The sequence below is a fragment of the Mya arenaria genome, chromosome 7 (assembly GCF_026914265.1).
Source record: "Mya arenaria isolate MELC-2E11 chromosome 7, ASM2691426v1".
NCBI lineage: Eukaryota > Metazoa > Mollusca > Bivalvia > Myida > Myidae > Mya > Mya arenaria.
This window is the reverse complement of record NC_069128.1, coordinates 62620055-62629566: the sequence shown is the minus strand read 5'-3', so window position 1 is coordinate 62629566 and position 9512 is coordinate 62620055. Positions and strand designations below refer to the sequence as shown.

Sequence of the window (9512 nt, the reverse complement as noted above, 5' to 3'; positions counted from 1 at the left end):
TTCTTCAAGCAATTTTAGAGTTTGTACTCACAATATTAAAAGAAAATCTTCAATGGCATAGTCAAAGTCGGCCACAGCTAGATGCTGTTTAAAGCAGTGAGTTTTGCTTCCCATAAAACAACTGAAATGTGTATTATGCATTATACTTTGGCCATTTTAAATAACCAGCAATACATTGCAGCAATGCCCTTTGATAACAGAATTTTTAAATTTATATTGTTATCTCATTTTTTATCCTACACTACTTTTATTTACATCTTCCATTACTTGAATTCAAATGGAATAAGTAAGGAAATACAGGGTTCCCCCTGGGTTCTAAAAAGTTGTCGCCACTTTTTCGCGGGGGTCGAGGGGGCCGCAAGAAGATATGCACAAGAAATTATGTCCTATTTTTATCCGAGGAGTGTTGCTTTTCATTTCACTGTGCTTTTGTTTGGAAAATGTGTCTTATAATCAGTCATTTGCGGTATATGTCTATTAAATTCTGTGTGTGTGTTGGGGGCCGGGGTTATATTTGCACAATCATGTTTTATGTTTTTACCTTTTCATAAAACGGGTATTCTGATTGAATCAGTTCTTCATGTACGTCCAGCATCGACCGTTCTCTGGGCCCAGACAATAGACTTAGGGGGTCACACCAAAATTGAAGGCAAACACCAATCCCACGGAGACACCAGCAGCAAACTTGAGGTCTGGTCCCCAAAATGAAGGGCAAAACCAACAGCGGGGCCAATTCACAGACCCCAAACTGCAGGCAACAGTTCAGGGAGACCTGAACTAAATCGAAAGCCCAATGGATTACTGGACATCAAGGTTGAAGACACAGGCCAAGACGATTTGTTCTCAAAGTTAGGGTAGAAATTGGACTCGATTCATAACTCCAACTAGAGATCTTGCTGCACAGAAGTTAAAATAAATTCTGTCATCTCACATCATAATTTTGCTGATGATACTGTACACGTTTCGCTACATAAAATGTTTCAGATTTTCTAACTGAAAGCATTTGCCTTAATTTCCAAAGCCTAACTTTTAAGCAGTTTTCGAGAGTCCAAAGTTTAAGATCTTTCACAATCACATTATTTACCATTCAATGGCCTCTGGTCATGTTCATAAAACAGTGCTAGTTAAAATATAAATCAAATTCTAAAAAAGCCATAAAGCTAGTATGGTCAGAGATACCTAACTTCAAGAAAAATGACAACCAAAAATATAAGAATTATTAAAAACCTGAAGTGACTAAAAATTAGTTATGTCAGAGATACCAAACTTCAAGAAAACAGACAGCAAATAGAGTAGAGTGATTGAATTTCAGAGGGTCTTTTTAATCGCAAATTGATTACAAAATATTTTTTCTGATTTCGGGTTTTCACAGTTCTGTTAATAAGACATACCAAAAACAACAATCACTTAAATTATAGCCAAAAGGACCTCAAAAAATTCAATCATTGTTTTCTACTTGATTTAAACATTTCTTAACTATTCACTTTTTCTAAAAACCCAATCTGTAAGTCATATTTTTGATCAAAAGCTTGTAACTTTTTCTATAGATTAATAAGACAGTGATTCATTTTGCAACATATCTCCAGTCATTTACTCATTTTATGTCTTTAAAGTGAACATTTTTTTCCCAAATATGTTCATCTTAGAATGCACTGTTAACTTAGTAATTTGTGTACAAAGTAATGCTTGAAACTTTTTTGCTAGACATATGGATGCGAAATATGGGAGGGATGCACTGCAGCAGATTTGAAAATGAATCACTGTAAAGATAAAACTGAGATCTGTATAATGGATCTAAATCAATAGGGTGGAGGTGTGAAAGAACAGGTTCTTATTTTCGTAGTGTCATTAAATAGAGAAGTAAAAGCAACCTACTAACTTTCAACCCTCCAACAATATAAAAGAAAACTTCCCTCCTGTCTGCAAACTGATCATCTTTGTTGTGTCCTAATTCCAGTGTCGTTGGAGCCTCAGGTTTACAGGAACACACAATTACACAGTTAATACATCAGCAATATTTACTGCTTCTCAGTTCAGCTTGCTGAAAATATCGCTTCCATCCTCAGCCATGGATGATTCTGCATAGCCTTGATCGTTGGTAATTTATCATACTGTTTCAGGAACCAGCTGGTGTTTTCATCATAGAAAGATTGTTGTGTGATACTTTAAATGCTTTTTTTCATAATGGTATCATCAAAATTTAAAAAACTTCAAGTAACTGTATTGTGGTATAATATCACATGCCATCTCTTCTCCATTTGCCAGCCAGAATTCAAGTAACTGTATAGTTATATAATATCACATGCCATCTCTTCTCCATTTGCCAGCCCGACTTCAAGTTACTGTATAGTTGTATAATATCACATGCCATCTCTTCTCCATTTGCCAGCCCGACTTCAAGTAACTGTATAGTTGTATAATATCACATGCCATCTCTTCTCCACTTGCCAGCCCGACTTCAAGTAACTGTATAGTTGTATAATATCACATGCCATCTCTTCTCCATTTGCCAGCCCGACTTCAAGTAACGTTGTATAATATTTCATGCCAGCTTCGACTTCTACTTCTGATGTTTATAATCACATTCAAGATTTGCTTCCTACCTCTGTTGTATAAAATCATCTTCTTCTTACTTCATGTTTAATATCCCATTCTATCTCTGTACCCTCAAGCCAGCTTCAACTTTTATCTGGACAGTGTTTCCATTTCAAATGCTGACTCTGATTGATAGACATGTTTTCATCTCTTTTTCACCTGAAATAATAAAACACAAAACTTATTAATTGGTCATATAAAACATCAATTTGGGGTTGTTTTTCTGGATGGAAATTTTTTAAGGGCAAATTTGAACCAAACCTTCAAGTCATAAGAACCCTACTTTTTGGCCGACAGCCCGTTCTTAAAAAGGACCCTGAGTCATAGAAGGGTTCTACACCCTGTTCTTTCTATTAGAACATTTTTCCTACTTTTTGGCCAGCATGCGCACCAACCTGCATTCACAAAATGAAATGCTGACAATAACAAAATATATATTTTTTATTGAAATTAACAATATGATTAACAATTCATGTTAACTTCACACTTATCATTTTCATAATTTGGCAGTTGAAACTAGATAAAAATTGATTTGTCTGAAGTTCAATTAAGCAATTCTCAACATTTTCTGTGAATGTTACCTTAATATATAAGAGTTTAATCCACATAATCTGAATTATAATAAAGCTTTGACCTAGTGCATTTTTATACTCATTTCAGAAGTAGATGCAAATAAATGATATTGTAATAATTTCTTGTGTGTATTAATAAACAAATGTATGTTGATTAGTCATTTAAATTAGACTATTCACTTGACAAACCTGATTTTTAATATTATTGCCATACATCATTTTTTTTCAAAAAGCCCTTCTATATAAAAATCCACAATTATGCAAACCCGCAAAGAATTTTAAAAGGGCCTCTGGACTTGACTGCAACTGATAAATCAGAAATCAACCTTAAGCCTAACTGATAAGTTTCAAATGAAAAAATGTTTATGAATTGTAAAAGGGGGAAAACTAGAAAGTTGCTTTTGAAAATGACAAATGTAGAGTCCCCAGGTTGGCCTCATATGGTTCCATGAGATTTGACCTTGGAGGAAAGTCAGAAATTAGAATTAAAAAGAATATTGTTCCCTATGCATAGACTGGGAAAGACATAAATAACATGGTTTTAATTAAAAAAAAATGCTGAAGGGTTAAAGCTGCACTCTCACAGATTGATCATTTTGACAACTTTTTAATTTTTTGTCTTGGAACGAGCTAATTCTTACGAAAATCCATAGAAACAAGATATACAAGACTGCTGACAAAAATCAGATAACAGATTTTTATATTTAAGTGCAAAAATGATGTTTTATGCATTTTTCTTAAACCGTTAGTAACGGTTAAAGACATAAAACTTTAATTTTCAAACAAAAATATAAAAATCTACAATCTGATTTTTTGTCAGCAATCTTATATCATTGGTTTGCAGATATTTATGCCAAAAAATTTCTTTCCAAGACAAAAAATAAAAAAGTTGTTAAGATGGCCAATCTGTGAGAGTGCAGTTCTAAACAGCAGAAGTCTGTTGATAGTTACCTGAAGATTAAATGTTTGTTCCAGTCAGCTGTCAGATTCCAATCATTGACCACACACTGGGGTCCCTTCATACTAGCTGTTTAAGACTGTTCAATGTTGTCACGTGATCATGTCATGTGATGTATGCCTTCTTTGCTTATGAACTGAAAAAAAAGATTCTATTTATAATTATAGAGTCTCTATTTAAAAATTATAGAGTCTCTATTTAAAAATATAGTTTGGATGCAATGCAGCATACAAAACAGGGCTAAATCTTCACCTTCTTAAGCAGAGGCCAATTTCAGCCACTTCCAAATGGAAAACAAAACCTAAAATGGCAGCAAAAGAGGCCCATCCTTCATAAAGCTGCACTTTGACAACTTTTTATTTTTTATCTTGAAATGAGCCAATGTTTGCAAAATGCATGGAAACCATTTATATAAGACTGCTGACAAAAAACTAGATTGCAGATCTTTATATTTCAGTTCAAAAACAGATGTTTTATGCATTTTTCTTAAACCATTAAGCCATAAAACATTAATTTTTGAACAGAAATATGTTAATTTTCGAACAGAAATATGAAATTCTACGATCTGAGTTTTTGTCAGCAAGCTTATATCATTGGTTCGCAGATAATTACGCAAAAAAATGCCATTTCTAAGTCAAAAAATAAAAAAAATGTAAAAATAGTGAATTTGTTTCTGATCCTGTAATTTATTTTGAAATGCTGTTGTTACTTGTGTTCGAAATTTATCATTTATCTACCAGGTATAATTGTTAATGTGTATTTGAAACATAATTAGTATATTTGCATTATAATGATGTACAAATTGTGGTGAGGAAATTAACGAGTTGTTTATTGTCACAATCTAAATAATAAGTAACCATCCTGAGCAGTACTAGTCCAAGTGGCAGTTATCAATAAGCCAATACAAAAACACCATTAGCACTCATGCGAACAACGGTCCCGGCCTTTAAATGAGCTTGGGAAAAATTGAATCCTTCAGATAATTAATTCTTCCATCTTTTTGAATATCAAGCCTTTATATGAATATAAATACAAAGAAACTTTTTATATCCGTGTGTGAGAAATAGTTTTATTAATAGAAATTATTTTGCTGAGGGCTGAAAGCCAAGCAAAGGCCTGGTGTCCTGTGGACGACCCCAGAATAAAGCTTTCTATGGGAAAAAAATCCTCTCCCGACAATACTTTGACAGTTACAAGCCACTTGGATATTTGAAATTTGGCAGGTTAGAAATATCACAAAATCAGCAAATAGAAATGTCAGGGGATACATGAATGACTTTCAAGTGCACTCATATTTGGTCAAAATAATAAAACAAGTAAGTGAAATAGAAGTTGCTTTAATTAACATAACGGCATACTATGCCCCTTGATTAACCCCTTTGAATCTACTGTACTTCGCACAGCACCACTGCTGCATGTACCTCCATTTAGTTTTCTCAGGTTGTTCAAGCTTTTTAGTATTGTACCCTATAGGTTTGTTTATCTTTTAAGTTTCAAGTTCTTTAATATTCAAGTTCCGAAATTGAACATTGTAGACAGTTTTCCATGTTTACACTTCTGCAGTATGCACAAATCTGCACAAATTTGCAGTATGTCGCAAAAATCTCGAAGATATCATTTGGAGGACTCCGCAATGTGGATACGGTCAAGGGAAAAAATTTCTATAAACTTGCAACTCAAAGAAAAAATGTTCTAATGAAAAACCGCGAAACTTTTTCTTTACTTTTAAGAGCACCCAATCAAATTTCAGTTCAAAAGCGATGCCCCTTAAACATCAATACAGAAGAATCTATAAACCAAAAAAGAAAGTAAATTATGCAGTTAATAATAAAATATTCCATTCAATAATCTGCTTATGAATCTAATAATTTTAACCAGTTAACAAAACTCTGATCTTAAAATATCAATTTTCATATCGAAATGTGAAATTTGATGTACCTACTTAAATTATTTATAGTTTATCTGTCATTGATTGATGGATTTATAATTAAAATAAATTTCTTGTTGATTTGTCATTGACTGATTTATTTATTGTCAATTTATTTGCAACTCGATCAAGTTCATTAAAGTTAAAATAATGCCATTGACTGTGATGTGTCATTTATATTTTCATACTTAGAAAATGAATCCAAAATATCTGTCTTTCTTAAATAATATTGTCTCTAAAGTTGCACACTCTACCCCTCCCAACACCACCTCCTGTAGCCACAATAATATGTGTATAGAGAATCCACAATATTTAACACTGCATTGTTAAATGGAAACACAAAAGTTACACATAAATAATTTTAAGCCAATACCTTTCTCATAAATACACATAAGTGTTTCATGAAACTCAAATTGATCTGTCAACAAAGCATCGCCAATTTTTTAACTATCTATCATCTTACGCTCAAATTACTTAGTGCTGGGATCTGTCATTCTTGGCTAGGAAAACAACAAGTGGGATATGGACGCGTAGAGTCGCCAAAACAAAAATCGTCAAAGACACCTTAGTGGCTGTTTATATGGACTACACCTCCTGTTATATCTCCCTACCCATTTTTTTTTAAAGATATGTTTCGGAACCTGGTCAAATAGCCCCCATTTTGTTCAAATAGCCCCCATTTTGGTCAAATAGCCCCCATTCTGGTCAAATAGCCCCCACACTTTTGGTCAAATTGCCCAACTTGGAAAAAAATTGTCAAAACGCCCCCAATTTGGCCTGATAGTCCCCATTCCTTTTTATTTTATTTAAAGGCAAGCTGTAATATTTGAAAGTAAGTTGTAATGTTTTTAAGATTTTAACAGAAAATCAGTGACATCTGCATAAGAACTTAATTATTGACATATAATAAACACTCATCATCTATGTTAATGTATATTGTATTGTGTAATGAAAATTTTACCATACATTGTAAATGTGATGTGAATAATATGTAAACTGTTTCCAAATTAAAAAAAAAGTTTAATTATATATTCTTGTTGTTACATAATTTTGCTGCATTAGCAATATTCAAATAAAGAAAACACTAAAAAAACTTATGGCTTAGAAACATTTAAAATGTAGATTTGATGTAAAAATATATAATTTATAAGTAACATTTTAAAACATTTGATATTCTTACTTGGAAAAAATGTCAGATTTATTAATATACAAATTATGTTAGTTACACTTCATTTTGTAAAAATGAAGGTTTAAAAATGATTTGGAATAACATAAGTATGCATACTGTTTACATACATAAATAAAAAAGTTGGGGGAGTTTTTTTCGGGGCTATTTGACCAAAATGGTGGCTATTTAACTTGGGGGCTTTTTGACTAGGAAGCCCTTTGTTTTATCTAAAGCCAAAGAGAATGTTTCCAGACAGAAACTGGCCCAATCCTAGCTACAATAATGAGCGATCAGGGATACCTTTTTTATTATTTTGACATTTCTTATGTATCCCTGTAACGCTACAACTCTCTACCATTTAATAACGGGCGAAATGATATACTGTAATAATATGCATTGATGTTGAAAAATAATGACAAAGTTGTTCAATTTTTATCCGACAGTGATCTGAAATGGATTAAATTTGTCATTAGAGTTGTTATTTTCACATTAATATATTATGGGTCACAAATACCGTTATACATGTACACAACCAGTCAGATTTGTCCCAGATTTACCGATATCGGGATACTTGATAAACAATCGATAAACAATCGACACTTGTAAGTGTTTTATGATAACTTAACATGTGTTTTGGGCATACTGACATAACTTAATATGTGTTAATAGTAGGCAATAATATTTTCGTAGAAATTTGAATTTATAACAGAGATAATTTCAAAATTGTGGCCGTGAGGATTCTCTGCGCAAGGACCGCTTGCTACTTTTTGCTGGGATGGTGGACGTCACGAGTCTGCCATATTAAAAAAATCGTCAAAAGACTCGTTGACGGCCATTTAGGTGGACTAGGCCCAATCCATGCAAATAATTAATAATACAACAGGTCCAGACTCGTCTGTAATATAGTTATTAAATAATAAATACAAACAAAAACAATTTTAATTTGATTAATTTGCCTTGCTTTAATAGGTATACAGTATCTTTATTTTTGCAGGTGAACATACTATTTCCTTTTGATATTTGTACAAAGAGCTTGTGTTTCTATATGTTGTTAACCCGTCTTTATGAATAAATATTACTTGACTTGAAGTGTCAGGCAGCTATGAGAAGGATACCTGTGTATACCTGAATAATATTTTAACACAGGTAAAAAAAGTCGCAAATTTCCGTTAACAACAGAGATTTCGTGTTTAGTCCATCTATTGATACTTTAATTTGAACGCACATGAATATGTAGAACGTAGTCCCAGCTAGGCTTCTGTATCACACATCTGCCCTAAATGCGACGAAGCGAAGGATTTGAGTTTCATCTTGTTTATGGCGGAAGGTCATGTGCCACGCATGCGCAAAGTTCAGGTAATCGTCATTCGGAACTGCTCGGTCATTTTTATCGTGTTTTTGCAATCGGAATTCCTCGGCTAGTATCAAGATATGGCTATCTCGAAGCTTGCCGGAGATGGCCGAGTTGTTACGATTGGTGTTCTTGAAAACAATGGCCGAGGAGCTCCGAATGTCGTATCCCTACACCCAAACGTGACCGGCCAAATTAAACTATTAATAAATATACCTTGACTTAAAGTCGGGTAGATGATAACAAGAAACATTTAAAGCTCAATGAGCTATGTTTTGACATGACGGACGCGAAATTAAAACATCTCCACTGACCGCCATTCTCGTTCACCAGAGTGTTATGCGTTAGATTAATCATTATTAAACCACTGATGAATGAAAATACTGACCGATAATCTGGTTTTAGCGTCCTTAACAATTCACAATATACAAGACTAACTGCATTATACGTTATTAGAACAATTGCATGTGTATCTAATTGATTATTTAAATTAAAATCGGTGTTTTTCCGTGAATAAAATACATGTCTACACGGATTTAACAATCATATCAATATCAATTAAATTTACAAAAAAGGAAAAAAGCCACGTACCGTACCAGCCAAGTGATCGGCTTCAGATTATAATGGTACCTAAGATAGACGATCTTTTTTGTCAATTAAAGAAACTGTATAAAATTAAGTAAAACTAATCCTTGGGTTTTTACGAGATGGTTAAATATTTTAATTCGGCAAAAAACGTTACATACATGTTGATAACGTCCATTATTTCCTCAACCGCCACGTGAATGTTTAAGAATCACACCTCGACGAGTTCATACCTCGGGCTTGCCCTTAAAAATGGTCATAAATGGCGCTAAGAAAAGAGTACGGAGTAGCGTGCGGTTTAGACTGGGGACGTGATTCCTAATAATTCCTAACATCGGGATATTTCAGCTGAATGT

General features: G+C 33.3%; 1 long non-coding RNA gene across 1 annotated transcript; it reads right to left on the bottom strand.

Annotated features, from left to right (window-relative positions):
- Positions 1–1309: 1309 nt before the first annotated feature.
- On the bottom strand, positions 1310–8576 carry LOC128239895 (uncharacterized). The gene is made up of 3 exons (XR_008261961.1): positions 8446–8576; positions 4119–4261; positions 1310–2754 (listed from the first exon to the last, which is right to left on the bottom strand). It is a non-coding gene; the product is annotated as an uncharacterized LOC128239895 (long non-coding RNA).
- Between the last annotated feature and the right edge of the window lie 936 nt (positions 8577–9512).